Source organism: Hylaeus anthracinus, unplaced genomic scaffold (assembly GCF_026225885.1).
Source record: "Hylaeus anthracinus isolate JK02 unplaced genomic scaffold, UHH_iyHylAnth1.0_haploid 4, whole genome shotgun sequence".
Classification (NCBI taxonomy): Eukaryota; Metazoa; Arthropoda; class Insecta; order Hymenoptera; family Colletidae; genus Hylaeus; species Hylaeus anthracinus.
This window is the reverse complement of record NW_026535289.1, coordinates 7,539,743-7,563,773: the sequence shown is the minus strand read 5'-3', so window position 1 is coordinate 7,563,773 and position 24,031 is coordinate 7,539,743.

The window sequence follows — 24,031 nt, the reverse complement described above, 5'->3', positions numbered from 1 at the left end:
CTGCGAGAGCGTATCGCGCTCGATTACACCGCTCGCGACAGTGATTTATGGTCTGGATGTGATATCGTTGTTCCTCGTGCGGCAGTAATCGATTTGCGGGACTTTTGAACGCGGATTTTTATAAGCTCGAACGTTTCCAAACGCCGCGCCAGCCTCGAAAATCCCAAAAAGCTGGTCAAAGTTACTTTTTCGGGGGGAACTACGTAATCCGATTTTAGAAATAACGCAAAGGTATAGGTGAAAATTCGAGTTACCGAGTTCCATCGATTTTTATACTTCATCGTTGGTATTTCCATCGTTTATTAATCGTTGCATACTGCAAAGTAATTCAAAGTGAGTTAGGTATTTTAACTAACTAACTGATCGCGAAACAAAATTTACGTTTAACATGCGATAAATAAAATGATCGTCCGCTGGACGAATTATTCGCGTTGAAAACTAATGATCCGTTGTCTGCGATAACATTGACGAGGAAACATTTGCGACGAATTAAATTTAACGAACAATTGAACGCGACGCGAATTCACGACGATCGACAAATTTATAACGCGAGGCGTTCAAGTATCGCGCGTGGTATCACAATTACCGCCCCCCCCCCCCCGCCCTCCTCGGTCGTCGCTGTTGATTTTTCCATTACTATAATTATTTATTTTCGGAAAATGAAGTTTCGATGACACTCGAGCGACGGGACCGACATCGTTAAAACTTTCGTAGCCGACTCATAGGAAAATTCTAATGAGATACAACTTCGTCACGTTCCGGTGTTCAGCAACGGGGAACGTTCGACTGCGTTGAATTACACCGCACACGGGCGAACGGGATCGATACAACGTTCGTGTAATATATGGTACATCAAAGGTAATAACAGTCGGTCCGGTATTTGCTTTCGTATGTACGGACGGCGATCGATCGATTATCTACTCTCGCTTTTAAACGGATATTGAACTTCACTATATTTGCCTGTTTAGTCGGCGCCGTTCAATTTCGCGATTACTCGATCCTCTCACACATACCAACGCGTGTTCATTACTATTATTAGCATAAAAATTAACCTGGTATATACAAAATACGTTCTTTGTCGGAAGGAGTTCAATATCCTTTGTAACTCGAGTTATCATTGGTTTCTGAAGAACTTACATTATACAGGTGAAGTGTGAACATAAAAAGGTGATATTTAATGAAAATATGCTTCAGAATATTCGATTTTATCATGGGCGTACGGTTACTTAAAAACAGAGACGAGCTGAGCTGAGAATTCATTAACCCATCATAAAAATTAATTAATTAACTAAACTATGTTCTGTCTATGAGACGAACGAATATTTTTTCAAGTACCTTTGTACGTATGTATATGTCTGTATGGGTTATAATAATGGACGAATGTGCTGCATTGTTCTCGAAAGCCCACTTAAAAATATCAATTCAACTACCAAGCGCTACGCGTTTTCTGACACATAATTCCGTGACGATGAAACAATGATCGTCTAAGAACCGTCTTCCTCGTTCTTTCGAGACGGAAAACGACGCGACGCCGACAGGGGAAGCGTCTTCTGAATGGCTCGATTCACCGAGCTGCAAGCACAGCGAGACGTACAGGCATCGAGGGGTCGTCGATTCAAATTCACGTCGATTGAGCCGCTCGTCGTGCCATTAGTAGATTGTATCGCGCACTCCTCTGCCCTTAACTAATTTCGAAGTTCCAGTGACCCGTCGACCGGCGCACCAATTACAGGAATGCGTCGTTACGCCGATTGCCAATGATGCGATTAGTTGTCGACAGTGATTTTCTGCGGGGGATTTATTAATGTTTCGCGATGCATCGCTTCGATTTTCCTCTCTGAACATAGGACACCGTTTAACATACAGTAAGTGATCAAATCATTTATTATGTATACTAAAAGTAGATCCATCTTTGAAATTAACGAATCGAGTATTCTCTGTCAAGTTAAACTTCTTCAAAACAAAATATTTACAAATAAATAGTAAATTTACTTCGAAAGGTCAGATAATTTCCACGACAAACATTTTAATATGTAGGATAGCTTCAACTCGAGTACAATGTATCTACCCCCTAGCGTATATGACTTATATTTTGTTATCATTTTATTTATTTTTTACATCTGAACTTCAGCTTTAATCTGAAACAGATATCGTTCGAAGTCCACCCTATTACGTTCCCCTTTGTCCTCGTCGAATACATATCGGTACCAGTCGTTTCCCTGTTCAGACACTTTTTCCCTCGCCCCCGGGACGCGTTTCTTCCAGGTCTTCGAAGACGATGGTATGAGAGGGGTATCGGACCAACGGATGATAGATTGGCTCGCTATCGAAAACAAGGTATGTAGTCACTCTTTCCTCGTTCTTTTTCTCCCCGTCTCTAGTGGATCCGTCGATCCCCCGCGAAATGTACATGCCCACCCCGAAATCCAGCCTATCGTGCTCAGTGTCCCCCATTACCGCAGCGCGAACGGCGAGACGTAATTTCCGGGATGTCAACCAGATTCCAGATCGGTCGTCATCGTCAGTCTACCTCCATTCGAGCAGAGCGCCCGTTGTAATCGTTGTGGAGCGATCCAGCGATAGGAGACGATCTCTGTCTATGGTTCTTTCCCGTAATTACGTACGAGTCCCTGGTTCCGTTATTTCGCGTCGGTTTTTCTTTTTTTAACGTCGGCTGCGGTTAATTCCCCGCGTTCTTCGCAGACGAAGCAGCCAGGAAGACACCGTGTTATCGAAACCAACGAGAGACCGCCATTAATCACTCCTTGTTTGTTAAGCAACGTACACACCTGCTTCCGTAATATCCTGGCTGCAGCCAGACAACCCTCTGTCCTCGGCGTTCGTCGTCACGGACAGAGACAATCGCGAACACACGCGATGAGAAAGTCGCGATAAGACCGTGCACCGAAAGCTCTCGAGTACGGGGGTTGGCTCGAGGAGCGCGCGACTCGATGAACGATATCGATCAACTCGTCATACGCTGACAAAACGATACCGACGTGGATTCGATGGCGAACGCTATCGCAGCACCCATACACTTTCTGGCGGCCAATTAATTAACGCCGTCGAACTTGAAAGCTCTCGATGCTCTCGATACGATCGCAACACCGCTGAGCTGGAGGAATTGTGTTTTTGGGGGATGATTTTCGGATGACATTCTCACTGCAGGTATTTCGACACTATGGGATCATCTTTGAGGGGGAGGAGGAGGGAGGGGGGGAGGGGTTACATAGTTGTATATTCAGATAAGATGGATGTTTAGGAAATTATGAGGAAGACTATGAGTCGTACCTGTATTAAGGCTGCGTATATAACCTCGAAGAACCAAGAGATTCTCGATTTCTGGATTAATTTTCTAAAATTTTAAAGGCGTTTATTGTTTCATAAAATAGCAGGGGTTTCTGTTCTTTCCTGCGCTCTTTTTCGTACAGTATCTCAACAGCAATCTAGTCCAACTCGTTTGCAGAAATCGATAACACGTAGAGTCAAAGTGTGTATGAGTCAGAGTAACGTTTTTAACCCTCCTACACCGCATAATGTACCTAATCGAGAATCCAACGAATAGAATCTCTAGGATTTTCTATCGAATTAAAACGTACAAATCACTTTTTCAGCAAAAGACAAAGTAAAATGCACGCAATAGAGGGACAATAAATATCCTCTCGTCGTTCTAAAAATAGAGGTCGTGCTCCAGATAGTGGAGTTAGATAGGACACGCCGTATATGCCACAGTAATAGAGACAAAATGGGGTAAGTGGTTTTACTTCGAAGCGAAACGAGGCCGAGCCCGAGATAATGCATTGGCATAACCGCTCAGTCAATACCGAAATCTAGTTCCGTGAATTCCAACAAGGATCCATTCGTTCCGATCAAGCATCCAGGACAAAAAGAAACATCACCAGAAGCACCCACGTTTTACCTGCACGATCGAATCAATTTTGTCTGGTTAATGATGACGGACCCTCCTCGGGGTTTCGTAAAGGGTCGTGTCCTCGGTTTCCTTTCGACTCGCTACGGAATTGCTTGGAATCGCTGACCCTCGTGCGCCTTCAATAATGAATAAAAGGTGTGCCTATTGGTAGGATAAGAGGGACTCGGCTTGGCAGCGATAAAATCGCTAAGGATAAATTGAATCGAGGTAACCCCATCGATTCGGGGTCTCCTTTGATCTTCGAGAGGTCAATCCTCGTCGAAGGCTCTCCTTCGCTGGAGCTGCCTAGCCTTGCGGTCGTGGCAACCGTCGCGATGACTTCGAGAAATCGATGCATCGCTGCCCTGAACGGAAGGACACCGTCTGCATCGCATTATTCAGATCCTTCACCGGCGAGTTGTTTCGTCGTCATCATTCGGCTTATTTTCTTTGATGCACTCAGCATATTGTGCACGATGCTCTCTTGGGCTACTAGATTGATTACTAATGGCAGTCCTTGGGGATCTGTTCCCTCAAGGGCCCATCTATTAGCACTTACATTTATTTTGTCATAACTGTCACGGGTATATTTGAAATACTACTACTCCTTTTAGTAACGCTATTTCCCTCCTACAATCACCATCATCGCAATCTTATTTTAACTTAGCTAATCAATCTCATCCCAACCCTTCTAGTTTCATCTTTGTGTGTCCACGTTGGTTCGGCCCTCGACAATGGAATTTCGAACAACACTTGGGTCTCGAGACCTAGAACTCCGCTCAAAGTGCTCAACTATGGACGTTCTAGGCTGATTACGGATTTATTGCGTGACCCAGCCGTGCCTCGATCGAAATCTTCTCTGCGAATGGCAAGGTACAGCAAGCAGCCGCTATCGTGCGCGGACAATTATGCGAAGGGCCGTCAGGGTGGTCCAATTGGAATGGATTTCACGCATATAATTGCTTAATGCCGCCAGCATGTTTAGGCATTATTACTCACGGCAAACCGAATGGTGGCGCGTTTGGGACAATGGAGCGATGCTATTGTAACAGTTTAGTCCTCGAATCATTGAAGATTAAGTTGTTGGTTTTACGAGCGTATTGTCAGCTCCACGAGAACGTATTGTGGGATCGAGGGAACGTATGAACAGAAGGCTACGTGAGACGTTTGTTCCAGCTACTTTTAAAAAGTGATTCTATCAGTACATTTGAAAGAAGCAGAAGTGGATTGTTTTCTTTGAGCACCCTTTGGCTACACCATTGGTGACGAATTTGGGCAATGGTAATTTACTTATTATCGTAATTTGTCGTATTATAGAATTTTCGCTGAATAGAACTAAAAGCATGAGTTTCATTTACAAGTATCGATTTACTGAAACGTTGTTACGTTTTCAGGAATTAAAGTATCACGAAATAGAAGCGATAAGTCAAGGGAGGGATTAAAAACTAATTGCACGGACGGCACAAACTTAATTGTAAACGATCCCTGCGCAACTTTCTCGGCGTAAACTAATTCAATTAATATCCATAATTGAAAACGACAAAAGCAGTATGCAGAACCGACGCGCACGAAAAAGGTCGGGATACAAGTGGAGGCAAGCAGCGTAATGAAACAGGCACCGGCGCTAGCAAAAATAGAGGAAGCAAGGGACTAACAGAGATACAAAAGTGCATAAGTTAATGGGTCATTAGGTAAGAGGTCCTTCCTCGCAGAATACTCGAGTAGGAATGGTAATTAAGCGAGCATCCGTGGCCTCAGTGCATTCGCAAACCTCTGAATTAAACATAAACAACCCACTTAAGTGGGTCAAACCAATTTGACCTCCCATATCTGTGTCGAAGACGCTGTGACGCCGATAAGTAACCCTTCCTCTGTACCAGTGGCTCTCAAACCATTCACAAACGAGACAAGAAAAATGCTTTGCTTGGAATTTAGGAATAAATTTAGGTTTGTACTTAACTATGGAGAGCTACTACAATTCAACCCAAACATTCCTGCTATATATTTTTTTTTACTGAGAGAAAACTTGAAGAATACTCTACTCTATAACATCAAAGCTCCCGAATAATAACGTTCTGCTAAAACATTGCGTTTTAGTAGATAATTTTAGTCACGGCATTATTTTCCTCCAACTGGAGAAAAGAAATCTACCTCGATAATGGGCGCGATGATTCCCCGAAACAAAGGCAATAATGACGGTAGAGTAATACACGGAATGAAAAACAGTACGCGGTACGTTTCGGGGTTGGGGAAAATAACGGGATATTAATATCCCCCGGTTCATGGTATTCGATCCCAGTGGGACTCGTTTCGCAGCGGCATTAACAATTCGTTGCAGCACTTTGGGAGATACTTTCGCGAAGAAACGCGTTACCCCACGCCAGGCCCGACAACCCGCGCTAGATGATTAGTGTCGTTTTAGTTTTGAGTGCCAGCGACGACGACGACGATCCATCCCCTCGAACGACGCTATTGTGCCCGGCTGGGGGAAGACAGTGGTGGCTTTGATTACGACATTGTGCGCGAGAGAGGCCCAGACGCGGCGTGACTTCGCCGGGCTTAAGCCGCGTTCGCATCATCCGCGACGGCAAATCTTTCGACACGGCCAACATTGTCTCACGCGACGCCCGTAATATAAACGACAATTTGTCGGGGATTGTTCTAACCTTCGTTTCGGGGCTGCTTTTAATTCCGGGACAGGGAATCCGCGTCGAGCCAGACGAGTGAACGTTCGAGCTCTATCAAAAATTGATTTGAACGCCGCGGAACGTGACACTTGACGCGCGTCACATAAATCCGCGCTTTCGAGTGGCTGCAAGAAGCAAATATCAGGGCATGGAAATTGTTTTTGGGAACGCGCCTTTCGGGTCCAAATGGGAGGCTGATATTTGGGAATTTTTGCTGGTGATACCAAGCGTTTATAGTAAATACTTTATGGGTAGATTAATAGTACTTACTTTGGACTGCATTCTCTCAAATTTTCGTCCAGATTTGTTAGTTCGTATAGAAAGTATATAGATTCTGAGGATGGGGCGTGAACTTCAGAAACCATATCAATGTGGACATCGTTATACGTATATAGAAATTTGTACTTAAATGAAATGATGTACCACGTTCTCCACGTGATAATACTTTTTTTTTCTATGAATTATAGAAACTAATCATATTATTTTCAATTTACTACTACATTTTTGAGTCGACTCTTTGCCTTTTGTCTAGCGTGGAGTGCGAGAGCAGGGCGGATAGTCATTTTTCAAACGGTCCGTTTTTTTCCAGCCGTGTTCGTCCTTTTGCGCGATTTTATTGTACCTAGGATCGCCGACGTCTCTGTTCTTCGGGGCGAGGGAAAACCGGCACTCGGGAAATCGAATAGGCCGCGTCAAATTGTCGAAATTTCCAATCGGTAGAACCGGCGCTCGCGCGGAGACCGCGGCCTTTGATCGATTTAGCCGCTCGGATCCGAACTGGTCTCGCAATTTCGCTCGACGTAATTGCGTGAAAGAGAGGCTGTCGCTTTTTTTTCAATCCCTCTTTCAACCCCGCGAGGAGGATCCCCTACACCGCTGGGAATTTCGAGATCTATATCCCTGAGGTCGCGTCGACAGGTGAACTTCCTGGCTGCGGATTACACGATCGATACCCTCGGAACACCCGTTACATTCATTTTGAAAGGCTGCGAACACCACCGCATTTTCACGAAATCGGAACAAAATTAATCCTTATCGAACGTCAATGGCTTATCTGACTCTAAAAACACTCAAATTCGTAGTTCAGACACTCAGCGAGGTAGAGTTTTTCATTCTAATGTTTACCTCTTGGAATTTATTAACTGTGATGCTGGTTGTCTACTTGGAAAACTTAATTTGCAACTACATTCGTCTGTCATATAGTTAGGGAAAACAGACAATCGACTGCATACGTATGCTCCGCTAAATCCTTTCCCACATATCAAGATCTATTCGCCAATAAAAATTAAACCCCGATTTGGAATGTACCCCATCGCGATAGAATCGCGAAAGGAGAGTCAGAGTTCGCTTGCCCTCCAATTTTGTTCAAAAATTTAATCCAGTTCGGTGCCGGTCAATTTTCAACAACCACGTCCGAGGAGAAGATCGTAAATCTACCGAGGGGGTAGGATTCCGACGGTTTCGCAACGCGAACGTAACCCCTTTCGCCAGGAGTATTTCCCACAGGATCGAAGGATGCCCTTTTTAATCCAAACGGACCTCGAAAAATTCCAATTCAACCGTTCCCGGCAGTTTCCGAACCCGTCTGGAACCAATTTCCATTCGGCCTCGTCGTCCCGTTCGACCCCTTTCTCCCGCGAGTTTATGAAACGCACGATCGCGACAATAAAAAAAATACCCCGGAAAAAAGGAGGAAAAAACAGGCGCACACAGACGCGAAACGCAGCCACCGACGTCGGAACATCGCGAACGATAAAAAGCCGCACGCCGTATCCACGAGCAAAAAAAGACCTGGATGGTGCGGGGACGAGCGACAGGACGCGAAGGGAGATAAAGATACAGTCTACCTGGATTGTACTCCGGGGACGAGCGGAAGCGATCAGCCCGAGAAAATTACCTTCGATCGGTCGACCTTGAACCCGTTAACACCGGAAAAAAAGACGCGAGTGCGGTAACAAAAAGGAAACAAACGGACTCGAGGGGTTGTGGAGATGGTTAAGGAAAAGGCGGAAAGGCGAGGGTTGAACAAAGATCGCGAGAGTAAGATGGAGGGAGACGCGGATGGATCGTTCCCGTGGGACGTTCGTGGTAGCCGTGTTCCATGGCGTGCCGCAGGACGTGTCCATGGTGTGTTTCGTGTCGTGCTGCGGTGCACCGTGGTACGGTGGCACACGTTTGTGTACCGTAGGTGCGGCTAGGTGAGCGCACGTGCACGTACGCGATCGTGGGCAGACCGGGCATAGAAATACTCACAGATATAGCCTCAAACCAGAAACCCCAAGGGATTTCCTCGGCGCAATTAGTGGTCTGGTCGCTGAGAGCTGGGCAGGTCCTTAATTATATCTTTTAAAATATCGGACTTAAATTGAAAAGTCGCCTCCTTAATTATATTTCGGGGTACAGCAGGTATTATATACCTCCACCGCCCCCGCGATGCAACCCCTCGCAAGGGCCTGCCGAGCGCCCTGTATATACCGATATTGATTTACGGAACCCTCAATTATCCTAGGCGGCGCGGATTCATAGCGTTCTCCTTCCGACGTCTCCTTTTCCTCCTAACCGCGTCCCTTGTCGCTGCTTTTCTTTTCTTTTACGCTCGTGGATACAAAGCCGATCGTGAATCATAAGCCTCAGGCTTAACGAGCCGTGCCTTCGAGCGACGAGGCGGCTCGATGATGAATTTAAGGAGGCTTTCACCTTTCGGGCTCGAAAAAACGGGGCTGCGCTTACATTTCTCCTTCGAATAATTGTTAAGCCGATTAGCGAATTTAGCTCGCGTGCTTCGAAGAATGTGTACAAAAAAAAATCAAGCTACAGAAGTATAGTGGAAAGCTCCTTTGGAATCATCTAAGACGAAAATCCGAACAAGGGTTTACTTGGTAGTAGTTGAGGCATGAAGCTGGGATTTTGGAAAACATGACAGATGGACAAAGAGACAATATAAACATAAGCTTAGTGGATAAAGGTAATATTAAAAAATTTCAGAAATACCTCAGAACTTACTTCTGTTTCCACATAAGTCGATGGTATCGAATACTCGGTCGACGCGAGTCGTTGAACAAATTTCCAAGACGGAGGAGGCGACGTCGTTCTTTTTTAAATGCGCACCCACCGAGATTCACGGTGAAATTTAACTAACGTTATTAACGCGGACCGCTTCTCGCCCCTGGAATCGACGCTTCTCATAAATAAAATATTAGGCAGCCAATTAGAAACTCTGGCCGGGAAATTAATGAATCTGGGCGGCGGAGGCACAGGGCGTCAGGTCTTTCGCCTCGTTATTAAAACACCGTGCGTACGGAATTTTCGAGAGGTCGGGAACACCGTCCGGAGACCAGAACTCGGGGATTCACCCTGCGTGAAACATCTGATATTCCACCATCGGTTTCGGTTGCATAGGTGGTGGCAGTGTAATTTATTTTGCTAAACGACGATAAAACTCTCAAGAATGAAAGAAATTCTAAACAAAAACAAGAACTCGCTGTAATCACATATTAAAAAACAATGGACACGAAACTTGATAGTTACACCGTGTCAAATGTTTCTCCTCAAGAAAATGGCTTCCATTATCCATCGATTCGCGTTCTCAGTACACGAGTCGCAGCTTCTCGATATTTTTATTAATACCCGAATATTCTACTGAAGCAACTTTCGTCGAAGTTGCTTCTATCCCCCGCGAAAGTTAGAACAGCGTAACAGGATTCCGTCCTGTTAAAAGTCCGCCGAAAGTACACTGGTCTAAAGAGTTGTGTTAAATACGGATACACGAAGCCACGGTGAAAAACAGTAAGTGATTAATTGCGGCTTCTTATTTAACTCGATGAAACTTCGAGAATTTCACGGAGCCCGCGTCCGCCTTGAAAGGGGGGCGGCTGCTTCGTTATGCAAATAATAATAGCGACGCGGGACGGCTTTTTGATGCGTTTCATTTATCTTCCCCCAGACGAGACGCCCAACAAAAATTGACTCTCAAATAGTTTTTCCACTTTAATCACTACTGAGCGGAGCTGCCGCGCAAATTAAACATTCGCGAGCCACGGGATCAGCACCTACGAGAACGGACAACGACTTCAATTAGAATTCTTGGATGGTCGTAAGGTAACCGTTCCGGTACTCGAGTAATTGAAGTATAGGAAAACCTTCTGTCCTTCGGAGATTAATTACAACAATCGCTTTTACATGCTATTGAAACGAAGAACCATTTGCATTTAAAGTGTACTCATAGTACGCTATACTTTCTGCCTTTATTTTAAGTATTCAACACCATAGAATTAGGTACGAAGCAAAATTAAATAAAAAATGCTGTCAACGTCACGTACGAAAGTCGATTCATTTCATCGATACCCGTTCAACGCAGTATTACGATTCGCGCGCGATATTTCAATAGAAATTTTATCGAATTCGATGCTCGATATTAATTGAAACAGTATATCGGTTTGTCTCTGCTGATTTCCGAAACAAATACGCATTAATTCGATATTCGTTGCAACGAGCCCGCGTCATTATCAGATATAAACATTTTAATGCGAAATTCATCGCAGCCAGGCACCTCTCCTCTGCACAACCGCCAGGCATAAATGTTTTAACGCAGAATTAATTGCGCCTGATGATTCCCGTTACCATCAGACATGTACAATTCGAACGTCGATTTCGAGTTAAGGGTTTACACCTGGTGGGAGTCGTAAAATATCCATCGTTCTTTGAAAATTGCGGTGAAACCATACGTAAGAAGGACTATAGAGTCTAAATGAATTATGTGCAGTTTCGAATGTATATCAAAGCACATCGGAGTGGATTATTAAAAATTTTAAATTGCTAAGATAGAAGAGAATTTATTTCCAAATGAAATAAATTGTTGTGCTGTAATTGTTCCGATAGTTCTGCCAAATATTATCAAGATTTGCTCGAATCCGTGTTAGTTATATTATTTAGCAAACACAGTCATCGACGTAGTACGAATTGTCGATGTTTTTTAAAATCCCGGAATTCATAGAAACAAATGGTTTTCGATGTTCGGAATCTTCCCGACTCTGTGTACCTCCTCGAATCAAATGTTCCTCTGTCTCGATTCCCGATAAAGTCGTCTCGACGAAACGTCAAACAGCGTCCCGTTCGCGGCTCCTTGTCGCGAAAATCGTGAACGTATCCAGGACGACGCTGTTAGGGATGTACGAGGTTCGATTCCAACGCGTTTGGAGTGGCAGGAGATTCAAAGGAGCTCGCCGGACAACTCCGAAGGTGATCCCCTTTGTGAAAAAGCAATTGTACTCGATCGTAGGAGAAGATAGGCCAGTGAGTCGGGCGGGCTCCGCGTCGCGTCGGCGTTCTCCCCTACGGGCACAATATCGACTCCGATCGATTATGCCTAATCTTACTAAAACTTTCCTTTATATACCTGCCGCTAAACGACGTCGATACTTCCTTCGGATTGGTATCTCGGGGCTGCCATCGTTGCCGACGTGACACCTGCTACCTGCTACTTACTTATCTCGTCGGCCTTAAAATCGTCCCACGCGCCCCTATACTTATGTAAGGAGTCCGTTCCACGGGCAACGTCGGGCATCGGCCAGATGGGCCCTGCCAGATAAGCAGCAGACAGTTATTCACTTTGTCGACGTTCGATCATGCGCTTCTTGTCGACGAAAGAGGATCACCCGGCTCCGTCAAAGCGAATCCGAAACCCCCTCGGTCCTGTTTTTGCTACTAAACCGAGAGACGATTATAACGAGACGGGGATCCACGGATACTGGACGAAACGGACGTCTTTGTATTGTATTCCGTCGATCGAACGACTCGTTCTTGCGCATCCCTGGCCTTGACAATTACGAGTTTCTTGCTAGCGAATGGACTTTATACTTGATGGGATACTCCGTGGCGTTGATGTACGATAAACATTTTTCAATCGCGAAACCAGCGTTGCAGCTTTCTTGCGTGCTGCACGACATTACGCACGATAAGCGATTCGTTCCCAGAGATAACTTTATTAGCCCTGATTCTGATCGTTTTGGAATACACACGCCGCGGGCAGCCTACGTGGACGTGGAAGATATATTTCATGAAATTTTATGCCATTTTTTTGTTTAATTTATTTAGTAATTCGATCAGACACAGCCAGCGGCATTAATAATTGTGGGGTAAGCGTTTGTAAAAGAAACTGGAGGTGAGGTGAGCTTAGGTGGTGTTTGTAGATCTTAATATATCAATTGGTAAGTGTATAAATAACCAAGAAATAATCTCTTTTTCAAAAGACGAAAGAAAATTCATATTCCAGAGGGTTAAAAAGCATACTCGTACCTCGTACATAAGCCAAAGAACCTGAAACCACTCTATTTCCAGAAATGTGAGCGTGGTACAAGAACCGTTCGCGAAAAATCTACAAAGGAAGCAAAGCTTCGTCGAACGAGCGCAACAAATTTCCATTCTTCGAATACCTCTAGTTTTCGCGCGTGACAGGGTCCTGTAATGTACATCCATTCCTCCCCCAACCCTCGGGCGATAAAGCTTTTCTCGCAGTTTTAATATACCTCAAAGCGAGCCGACCGTTATGATTAACTTTGTATAATTGTCAGGGAGATGGAAGAAAAATATACGCCGGTAGCGTTTTAAATCTCGAGACGTCGGGAAGACGAATGACCGGAGCGTACGGTGTATAAACATATTCCTCGCGGTTTCGCAACATGGCGAATATTTATAGAAAGACGGCGGGGGCATTGTTGCGTGCATCGCGCGCCTCTATCTTTTCCCTCCTTCGATTATTTATTTTTTTTTTTCTTTTTTTATGCAGCTCGTTCCACCGAGGCGTTCTGTCCGAGTCTCTTTTGCACGGTTTCACGGTGAAATGGCAAAGACACGGCAACCGTGCGTACGGCTATAATTACGCGGCCGTCGATAAGTGATCTAGGCCGTAAAAGACACTGTATAACCGGGGCCCGATTATGCACGCCATCGATTCCGCTCACTTTGTAATTTTCATCCAGCCCTCGTACCGATGCCCGCTCATTACTTTCACTGGACGGCCGATTATACGCCGTTGCGATCTATTTCCTCCCCCTAACCCCCTCTTGATCACTCCCACCCCGTATCCTCTCGATCTCTCGATCTCCTCTTGTTTTATCGGCGAAACGTTCTCTCGCGTGCGCAAATCTCGCGAACCCTGCGATGCCGTTTCCCACCACCGCGCACACCCCACGTCGGCTAATCATTTCGGCGTTATTAAACCGGCTGGTTTCTTATTCGTGCCTAATGCCGCGTAATCACGCGGTCGTTCCTTAACTGTAATTACAGAAACGTTTAAAAGTAACTGTTATTGCGCGTTGACGTACGACGGCGGATGGCGACCGCTAATGGAGGCCAGGGGCGCTCTTAGGGCACTCGCCACCCAGGCTCGTGTTTGCCGACAAATTAGTCCCTTCGACTAGTCTTGATTTCAGGCTTTGTAGTGCCGTGAGAATATTGGAAGTAGTTCAATTTAATTCTTCAAGCGTGCTAAACATAATTTTTATACATAACGTATTTGAGGTCTATTTTAAATATTCAATATTTTGTCTCTCGAACTCGTAGAACTGTTCAGCGTTATAATTTAAACTCAGACTACTGCGTGTTTAAAGCAGAATAGAAGACATCCTTCTATAAAAATGAGGAACTAAAACTGTCCCTGTAACCAACGCTTCAAAATGTCTTACACTTTCGTACTAACGATTTTCTCAACTTTATAGAAATGGACCTCTCGCCCTGAAGCCTCAATCCGTACCTGAAGGTGACTTTGACAAATTCACCCGGACCGCTAGAAATCTCGATCTAACCGAGGAAAAGAGGAAACCCGGAATCGTTAACGGCAGCGCACTTACCCGATTCTTTCTAACCGCGCGATCATACGGGGAATCAAGTTGCCATAATTTTGCCTGATGTTCAGGTTTGCCCGAGGTAAGTTTCGCCTACGCGATAAAATAAGCCAGCAAACGCACAGTCTGCGAAAGTTCCAGGCGATGGTTAACCGACGGGGACACCTGCGCCCTTTGAATATTTGATCTCCTTCGGTGCATCGGACTATATTGCAACGCGCCGTAAATGGATTCGCTAAATAACATCCAATAATAAGGTTCGTCGCGGGGCTTATCGAGGCAAAGGCCTCAAGACGCGGCGAGCAATATCTCAATCGATGCGACGATTAAATAATGCACGGCTTCTTCGCGGTTTTGTATCGGTAAAAGCATTTTCCCATCTCGTACGTCAGCCACGGGGTATCCGCAATTAAACGCGCCACCGTGTCCAACTAGGCTCACGAGATCCGCGATAAACGATAACGCCGATACACTCGACCTCCTTATTAACGACGCGGAACGATAAGCGACCGATAATGGCGTTCAATCTCTGCGCACCTTCGCGTCAACGTAAACAACGCGATGTCCTTCCGCTGGGTAATATTATCGTTGGCGGAGGCGCGCAATTTTATCGATCCTAGAATAATATTGCAGAGTAACGTGGTTCTACTTCCATCCAATGAGCCGTTCATTGCACAAATCGATTAACGTCACCAGTTACATAAAAATTGTAACAGTACTGACGATTATCGTTCTTATTAATTGTATAGATGAAAGCTACATCTGTATTTATGCATTCTATAACATTTGAATTTATATTACACAGGGAGTTTTAAAAAACTATGTACATTATTTCGTCGTATTTCTCAATTTTTTATTTTATGAAGTTAATCGATTTGTACAATTCCATTAAAAAAATCTTTAGCGAAATGTATCCCTTCGGAAGCAAACATTTTTTTTCCTGTCACTAAAAGCAACAGAGATATTTCAGCCCCGATTAGACGACTCCCCCTCCGCAGTCAGGGGATAAAATATTCACATCGTCCCCCACTCGCGACAATTTCATACGACGCGCGAAACGTTATGATAAAATCAATCAACGGCGTTGGTCGATTAGCATATCGCGGCGGGGGATAGGGGTTGGCCAGCGGTAATAAAAAAAAAAAAAGAAGGAGAGAACAAGTTGCGTGAGGGGGGGGGGGAGGTGAAAATCGTGTAAACTGCGAGATGACAGCGTTTTCGTGGCAACGCGAACGGGCCGAAATTTGGAGGGAAATCGCTTTTCGCGCCGGGTACCCATCGGCCTGCACGGCCAATCAAATATTAATGCACGCAGTTGTTACATAGCCGGGCAATTTCGAAACGAGCTCGCCATCAAGCGCGGGTTATATGCCTCGGCCATAAATTCGTTCCAGCTGGCCCCTCGTCTCTCGCGCCCGCTCGCCTTTCCACCCTCGCTCGACCGACCAGGGAATACTCGTGAAAAGGGGTGGTGGTCCCTGGCCAGCAGACACGGGGGTGGTTGCGAGCACCTTTCGACCCCTGTACGTGAGACGTGTCGTAGCCGATATTCCGGGTATTGATAAAATAATGAGTGCATTATTAACTCGACTTAGCCGCGGGGGTTCCCAGTGTAATATGTGTTGGCATGCGTGCCGTCGTCCGTGCATGAGAGCCGACCACGTACACACAGAGAGAACGCGTGCGTTCCACCAGCACGCGTTCACCGGGTGTCCATAATATAGCCGCGTTTCTGGCATTCTTCGAGGGGGTCTTTCCACCTTTCCACCTCGAAGGGAGTCGCAGACCTAGAGGAGTTGTACTTGAACGTTTTCCTGCACATGACGAATTGTGTTTACAACATATTCGCACATAACTTAGATTCCGCAGACGGCGCTGGAATTTTTCGATATTGGTTGCCGGCGAGAGCAAAATTTTGGTCTTTGAGAATCTTAGTACTCTCGTTTCATGAGCCCTTACTTTGTTTCGTTACTTTCGTGAATGTTTACTTATCAAAGTAGGTTGATATTTTACAATGTGGAAATGGAATTCTCTGATTTTTGAGAATGAAGAGAGTCAGAGCTTGAGACTTCACAGTCTTCTGTTTATATTTTCTTTTTATAGTTCACTGTTTGCAGTCAATCAAAAGGTTCTTTATTTCCAAATAATGCCCCGAAGAGGAAATTACGTAAATAGGAAGAATCCCTTGACCTCTATTCTAATGGGAAGAAGCTCTGTACTAAACCAACCACGTCCAGTCACTATTCTATCTACCCTGTTGCATACACTGTGATTTTAATATCGAGTAATTTTCAAGATATTAATTTCAGTAATTTTCAAAATATTATGCACCATCGTTTGAATCCTCCTTTTGTAGTCAGCTTTCGTCGCAGAGAAAATAGAGCGCAAGGCGAACACCCTGTAGGTGTGCACGCACGAACGCCGCCCCTTTCGCACATTTTTTTGGTGGATAGATAGGAGAGTCCAGGGAGACGAGGCGGATACCAGCAGGAGGGTGAACCCAGGTACGTGAGGATATGCGTGCACGCGTTATATTGATCTTATAACGGACGAGTGCGTGTCGGCAGGCAGGTAACGCTCACCCATTAAGCACACAGCTTCGATCTCGCCTACGAGGGTGTTCCCTGCTGGCTGTGCACCAACGTTTACCGACCTTCCCCCTAGCTTTTGCGGCCGTTTCACGGGGCAACTGCGATAGCTACTTCTAATTCGCGTTGATAAGCAAAAACTGCGCGCGATAATTCATTGATCAACTGATACCTGGCGTACACTCGTCCTCGACTACATTCAACCCTGGAAAGGTCAATGGTAGAAAATGGACGATTTTTAACTACGTTGCCGACGTGAAACTTTTACAGAACGCGTGTGTACACTGCTTCCAAGCAATCTACATAAATACTGTGCATAACGGACGGTATACTTTGCTGTTTCAGACACGTGCGTGGCTCGTCGACTCGCTTTACGTGACAAAGAATTATTATACACAAAGTTTTGTATACAAATTTCAATTTTAGTTCTGTGGAATAAATATACAGATACGTGTATGTTCCGTGAAAATTTCACACTGGCAGGAAGGTGGAGAATCGGCTATTTTCTACCACTGTTCCTTCAAGCTTACCTTTTCCACCATCTTCAAAACCCAGTATCACGGAAACTACAGAACGGTGTCCAATTTTCAACAGCAATTTCATCTCTCGAACGTCAATGCGAAGCAATTTTCGGACTACAACGACGGACGTTTCGCTTAAAAACCAACCCTAGCGCACAATGGGCCAGAATTTATTCGGTAGTTGACAAAAGTAATTTATCGACTTCGGAGCGACCTACTTTCCTTAATATTTCTGCGTGACGAACACTTGGCAACGCTTTCTTAATGTTAAGGAAAAATAAATTCAAATAAATATTGAAACAATTTCTTTCCTTTTCGGAAAAGTTATTAGAAATATAAAAAGTTATGACTACACCAAGTGCTTTAACACTTAAATTTAAGATTTTTCAAAAAGTGGAGTTAATCGATTTGTGTAATAGATTTGATTGTGTAATCAATAGAATATAGAAATCAAGAAATCAAAGATGCAAATAATTGTTTTATTTGATTTCAGTTCCCCTTAACCGATTATCGAGACACCCTTTTCCCTAAATATTATTCTACGCGTTCCCTTGTCCACCGAAATCAGTCAATGAGTGATCCACCGGCGGGACGGAGTTGAATCGCCCCCATTTAATGCACTCGAAATGACGTTACGCATCAGCGAAGGCAACGGATTACGAATTAAATCCGCGCATCGATACGCTGTTCATCAATAGCCCGCGAATCAGCGCTGAAAATTCTCGGGAAATCACTTTCGGATCCCGTACGTAACGTTTACGGGGTCCCCTTTCAATCCCGGATATGGAGGAGGATTAGCCGAGCGCGTGGGGTCGTGGGGTGTTGTTTAAAAACGCGCTAACCCGTATGCGAATCTGGCCACGTGGGCTAGGTAAAGCGAGAGGGGGCAGAAGGGAGGCGTGATCCACCCTCCGGAAGGGATGGTGCCCGACGAAGGAGGAGGAGGTTCGGAGGGTACGTAGGTTGGGCTCGTAGGCTGCCTCGACGTAGACGCACCTGAGCCCCCTTCGTTTTCCGTTCTCGCTAATTCCCACAGACGGGGCTCTTTAAGCCCCCGTCTGTGCGCCGCGAATGCCGCTCATTGTGTGCCAGGGAACGCAGCGACGGAAAACAACAATAATAAAAGGAAAAGGCAAAAAGAAAAACGGAGGTAACACGGCCGGGGAAGGAGGAGCGAGCAGGAAAAAATCTTTCACCTGAAACGCGGCTCGGAGAGTTTTCAAGTTACGTCGGAGTAGGCTCGACGGTGCGGAACGACAGTCTAGTGATAATGGTGATAACAAGCGGTTATTTTTTAATTACACTATCCATTTTCATCGAATTTATCCCCTTAACCCTTTGGACTCCGAATTATATTTCAATTTCGTTACCAGCAGTTCCCAACGCTTTTGAGTGTTTTATTTGAAATTTAACTAAAAAATAAGGCAATTTAAATCTTACATACTTATTGGTAAGAGGACCGATCAAAGAACAGTTTTTTTCCCTGAAACAAGCGTTGGAATGGGCTTCACGGCGCAGAACAGACAGTGTGCATAGTATCGGTGACATTATCAGAGGGGCATATTTAAAAATTGTCCTGGACGTTTCATCGCGATGAGAGCAGACCGTGCACGAACCATACATAAATGTGCAGCATCGCGTCCTATCAAAAAGCCCACGCAATACTCGTAATTATCGCTGGTACCGCGGTTGTCATACGTGGTCCCGCTGATTGCAAGTGTTCACGAGGTGAAATAGTTTCGGTTCGAAACAATAGCGAGGGGAAGAAGAATGGTGTCGCGCATGCGAAACAAGTATAGTTATCCGTCGCATACCGGAGAAGCAACGAGACCTATCCAACGACGATCGTTGATAGCGACACGTATCGGTTGCAAGCATTGTGCTGCAGTAAGTTGATGCTAAAATAGATTGAGAGGATGCACTCGTCGATGTCTTGTATTATTGAGACCTCATTGCGACGACTCAGCAGCTAGTGTGTTATCCAGTTACAGATTGTCCCATTTTAAGAGCGTTTTTATTAATTTTACACTTTGACAGCTTGTATCTTTTCAGCTGATTTTGTGTAACTTTATCCTATTATTAACTATTTAGGTAATTTGGAACATTCAGCGCCACTAATTATGAAGAATTTACACATTCACGTTGATCGCCAAGTGATTACACCGCTTCCTTCATGCCTTGTGCAATGAATAGATATCGGTGCAGTATCAGCATGTTTCAACACGCATGGAGTCGTTCAGACACATTCCATAGAATGATCCTGTAGAAGTGCAAGAATTTCCAACGTAAATGTATCGATGGTTCCAAGCCTCCATCTCTCACGACGTCTTTTCAGGCTAGGAGTTCGAACGGTGATAAACGATGGCAAATATTTGCCTTCAGCTCTTCTCGCGACGGCGTTGTATCCAACTCAAAAAAGGATCTCGGTGTATACCGTTAAGAGGAAATGGGTAGGAGGAGAGATTCGTATTCGGTTGGGAGAGAGCTCGACGTCTTTGGCTGAGGAACGAAGCTGGAAAGTGGCCATTTGTGCGAGCTTCTACTTCCAGGACGCACACGGCCGCGTTATCCTTGATACTGAAAAGAAATCGCGGGCTCTTTGAACGGAACGTCTGAAACTCTAAAGGCACAGATCGAAGGCTGTTGCGAAACATCGTTAATCATCTGCGTGGGCGTCGAGATCAATCCGCGTTTTCAAAGACTGATTCGCTAAACTCTGTTACGATTACTGTGGATTATTATTTAATACTTGAGTCCTTCACTGCTCGGTTCCTAACTATAAATGCTAACTATAAATATCAGTGTGTCCTTTGATTCCAGAAGAAGCTAGCTCCCATGCTGGTAAAACGTCACAATTTTCTCCATGATGTACGAATTTTCTCCTGTGATACGTGGTCTCAAGAGCTTGATAACTAAATTCTTCAAAAGAAGCCTACCTCTATTGACTTAGACTACTTTAAAGAATGACACGAAAATAGCCCTATATCCCTTTATACGTTACAGAAAATAACCTTGAAAATCCAACTGGTGCATACCAACAAAATCTATCCCAGCCACGGTTTAAAGAACTCCAATGTTTCTTTTAACGAAGGAGCCAACACGATCCTGTTTAACCTCAAATAACTCTGAAAACTTAGATTACGGATGCCACGGGGCTTTGATCAAATCGTCAAAAGGCAGCGATCGGCAGCTGTTGCGAAACATCGTTAGTCATCGGCGAGGGAACCGACAATTTCGCGTTTTCAAAGGCTAGGTACCGATTCACTAAGCTCTCCCGCGATTTGCCAGCGGGCGAATGGCCGGTAACCGCGATAAAATTATCGCCCGGAGCTGTACGAATGGAGTCGAAGAGCTGCAACGAAGTAAAGGAAAGGGTGGAAGACGAAGGAGCGAGAGAGGAGCAGCGCGCGATAGAAACGCTCGCGAGGCATCAAAGAGCTATAATTGGACGTCAGGTTGTAAGGGGATCTATATTTAGGACGATGCCTGCGAAACCGTATGGGAGGTCGAGCGGCCACCTTCTCGCAGGGCCTACGAGCGCAAAGGGCAGGCCTCTTAACGTCACGAGAGCCACGAATTATTGCGCCATTCCGGTCACTTAGGGTGCGACCGGCCCTTATTACCGGTACACCCGCCACCCCGTTCGCTCTCGCGTCGTCTTCCGCTCGAGCCTCCCGCGCGGATCGATGGGAAACCTTTCGCTGGTTTCGTTTTTACCGCTGTTATTAAATCTGTGCTCCATCTTTTCCTCGTTTGTCCCGAGTAACGACGCGTCTTGAACAATCAATATTTTCAACTCGGACCTAAATATTTATGCAAATTTTTTGACACTGTATTCTTCAAGAATGTTGCTGTTTCTTGTCACAGAAAGCAGAGGTAAAAAACAAGAAGCGAGGGGTGTCAAGTCCTGATCTCCTGATCTCTAAGAACCCTAAGATGGTTTTGCCAGCTCTCCAACTTTTGCCATGTAATAGGTTTCAGGTTCAGAGAACATTTCATCAATATTTTCTTATCCAATTAGTATACATTCCTAACCGTATAAAACGATGAACAAGAAATAGCCCAACTTGGTATGACTACCCAATTGCAACGAAACGAAACGAAACAATTTATTCCGGGGGCAAAAACCTCGAGTCCACCACTGATTTCACCTCAGCTTTTTCCTGGATAGGATCAAGGGACCACGACCGTCTCTAATCTGCCCTTGAATATTTCAGCTGACGTTCGGTCTTACAACGCTTTTTCATTGTTTCTGATAAGCAGAAGGGGTTGACGCGCGAGGTGTTTTCTGAGAGGCGATTACGGGCGTTAGCGTTCTATGACTTTTTTTTATCCTAGTTAGAGTGGCAGCGGGGAACTTTTAACTTTGCCCTCGCGGTAATCTGTCGTTGAATACTTTAGCAGTATCGATCGAACGGGGTAGCCGATGAAGAAGTGGCGAATGAGGATAACTGAGCGCGCATGGCATCGCGATGATGTCTGTAGATTTCCGTTCGTGGAGTATCGATCTTTAGAATTTCTAATAAAACTAACAGGAGGACGAATAAAATATGTTTTAATAACAGAAGCTTATCAATAGTATCGTTTAAAGAATTGACAAGACATTAGAAACGTTTGTTTAAATTGTTCACAAATTTTCAATCGAATTTGATGCTATTAAAAAATTCTGTGCAGTCTCACTATTTATCCAAAATTTATTTATCACGAGCAGAATCAAATCTTTCGGGTCGTATTAAGTAAACGATATCGAGAGATGCTACTTATTAAAAACGGAGGAAATATTAATGTTGCAGGCATCCGATGGGTCCCCCGTTATATCAGACACCGTGGGAGGGTGAATAAAATCAAATTTTCGCCTAAGAACGAACGGAACATGATTAATGTATGTCACGTAGGCTCTTCGTTGGAAGGAAATGAGGCGCCCCCATACATTTAAGAATGTTTTTCAACTCGAATTTCCTTTACGGGGTGAATAATACTGTTACCCCGATGGGAGTGGCGAATAAACTACTAACTTTTTCGCGTATTTCTTCTTGATGTCTTCAGAAGCCGATGCGATAACTTCAGGTCACAACATCTACGCTATTTTTTAAAAGCTATTCGACCAATCGACTTGAAATTTAAACGTATCATACAAAAATTGTTTATCTGAAAAGCGAATATTACCAATGTTTAACTAATCATGTTTTCGGTTAAGAAAAATACCAACATTAAACTACATCACAACAGCCTGATTAAATTACTTCCTCGCGGAAAAACAATTATAAACAACGCTCCATTCTCGACCCCACAGCAGATTCCCCTAACTTCGCGGACATAATACGATCACGGAAATATCTGCCCTAACGAATTGCGCGCTGGAATTATTCTTTTTGAAGCCGACTAAGCCGCGCATAACTTTATTAAAGGGATCTTGTATTCAATTTAGAGAGGATTCCGAAAAGACATTTTTTTTTTCGCGGAGATACGTTCTCCCCTTTGGTTGAAGAAAAACAGCGAAACTCTTAAGCCCGTAAGCTCATCAAAATATTTAGTGGGCTCGGTTCTTTTTCTACGAAGCCATGGAACGATGTAGTATTTTAACGCGGATCGATGCGGAACGCAGATGCGCTTCCAAAGTTCTCGGGAACTGCGGTACGCGGTATAATTAATTAATGTATACAGATTAATGGACCACTTCTGCATTCGATATTAAATTGTCCTTTGTGGGCATATTGTTGCGAGGCGTTGTCAAAGCAGTCAATTAGGATATTCAAATTAGGGTAAGAATTACGTGGATTACGAAAAGGGAGCAGTAAGTATTTTAAGCCACTCGAGGTTAAGGGACGCCAGATGTTTCGGATGGAATTCGCCTGTTTTAAGTAGAGCTTCAGACGGTAGATGATTCTTTTTGTTCAGCTGAATTTTTAAACGTAACGTTGCAAGTTATTTTTACGCATTTTCGAAGAGATACTATACATTATTTTATTTACGTTGTCATTAATAATTACCATTAATAACTGTGGGAATATGTGGAAGTTTCGATTCAAATTAGAGTATATAATTGTGTGTAATCGTACCTCCAATCACAAAATCGATGACTTCGGGCTATTCCTGGTCTCCAATCGCGATTATTATAATTATTCGGATATCCCTCCAACGTTTCTGCTTAGCCAGTTAATAGCGACGAAAAATGCAATTGACGATAGAGTGGAAGAAGGAATTCGATGCTTATAAAAATGTCGGTGCCCGTTCAATTAGTGCAATTTATCGATCGGCCGCATACACTGGCAAAAGTGTCTACATATTCTCCGGCAAGCAGGAATATTGCTCTCGGATCAGCAATTTTCTGACCCGAGTACCTCGAGCACCTTCGACCCGACACCACCCTCGAAGTGCTCAAGCGTTCATCGAGTGTTTCCGTACACCCTTGGGAAGTCGAAAGGGTAGTGCTCCACCCGGCTTGAGCAGCTTCGTCTCGATTTCCGTCGAGCAGTTAGTAACG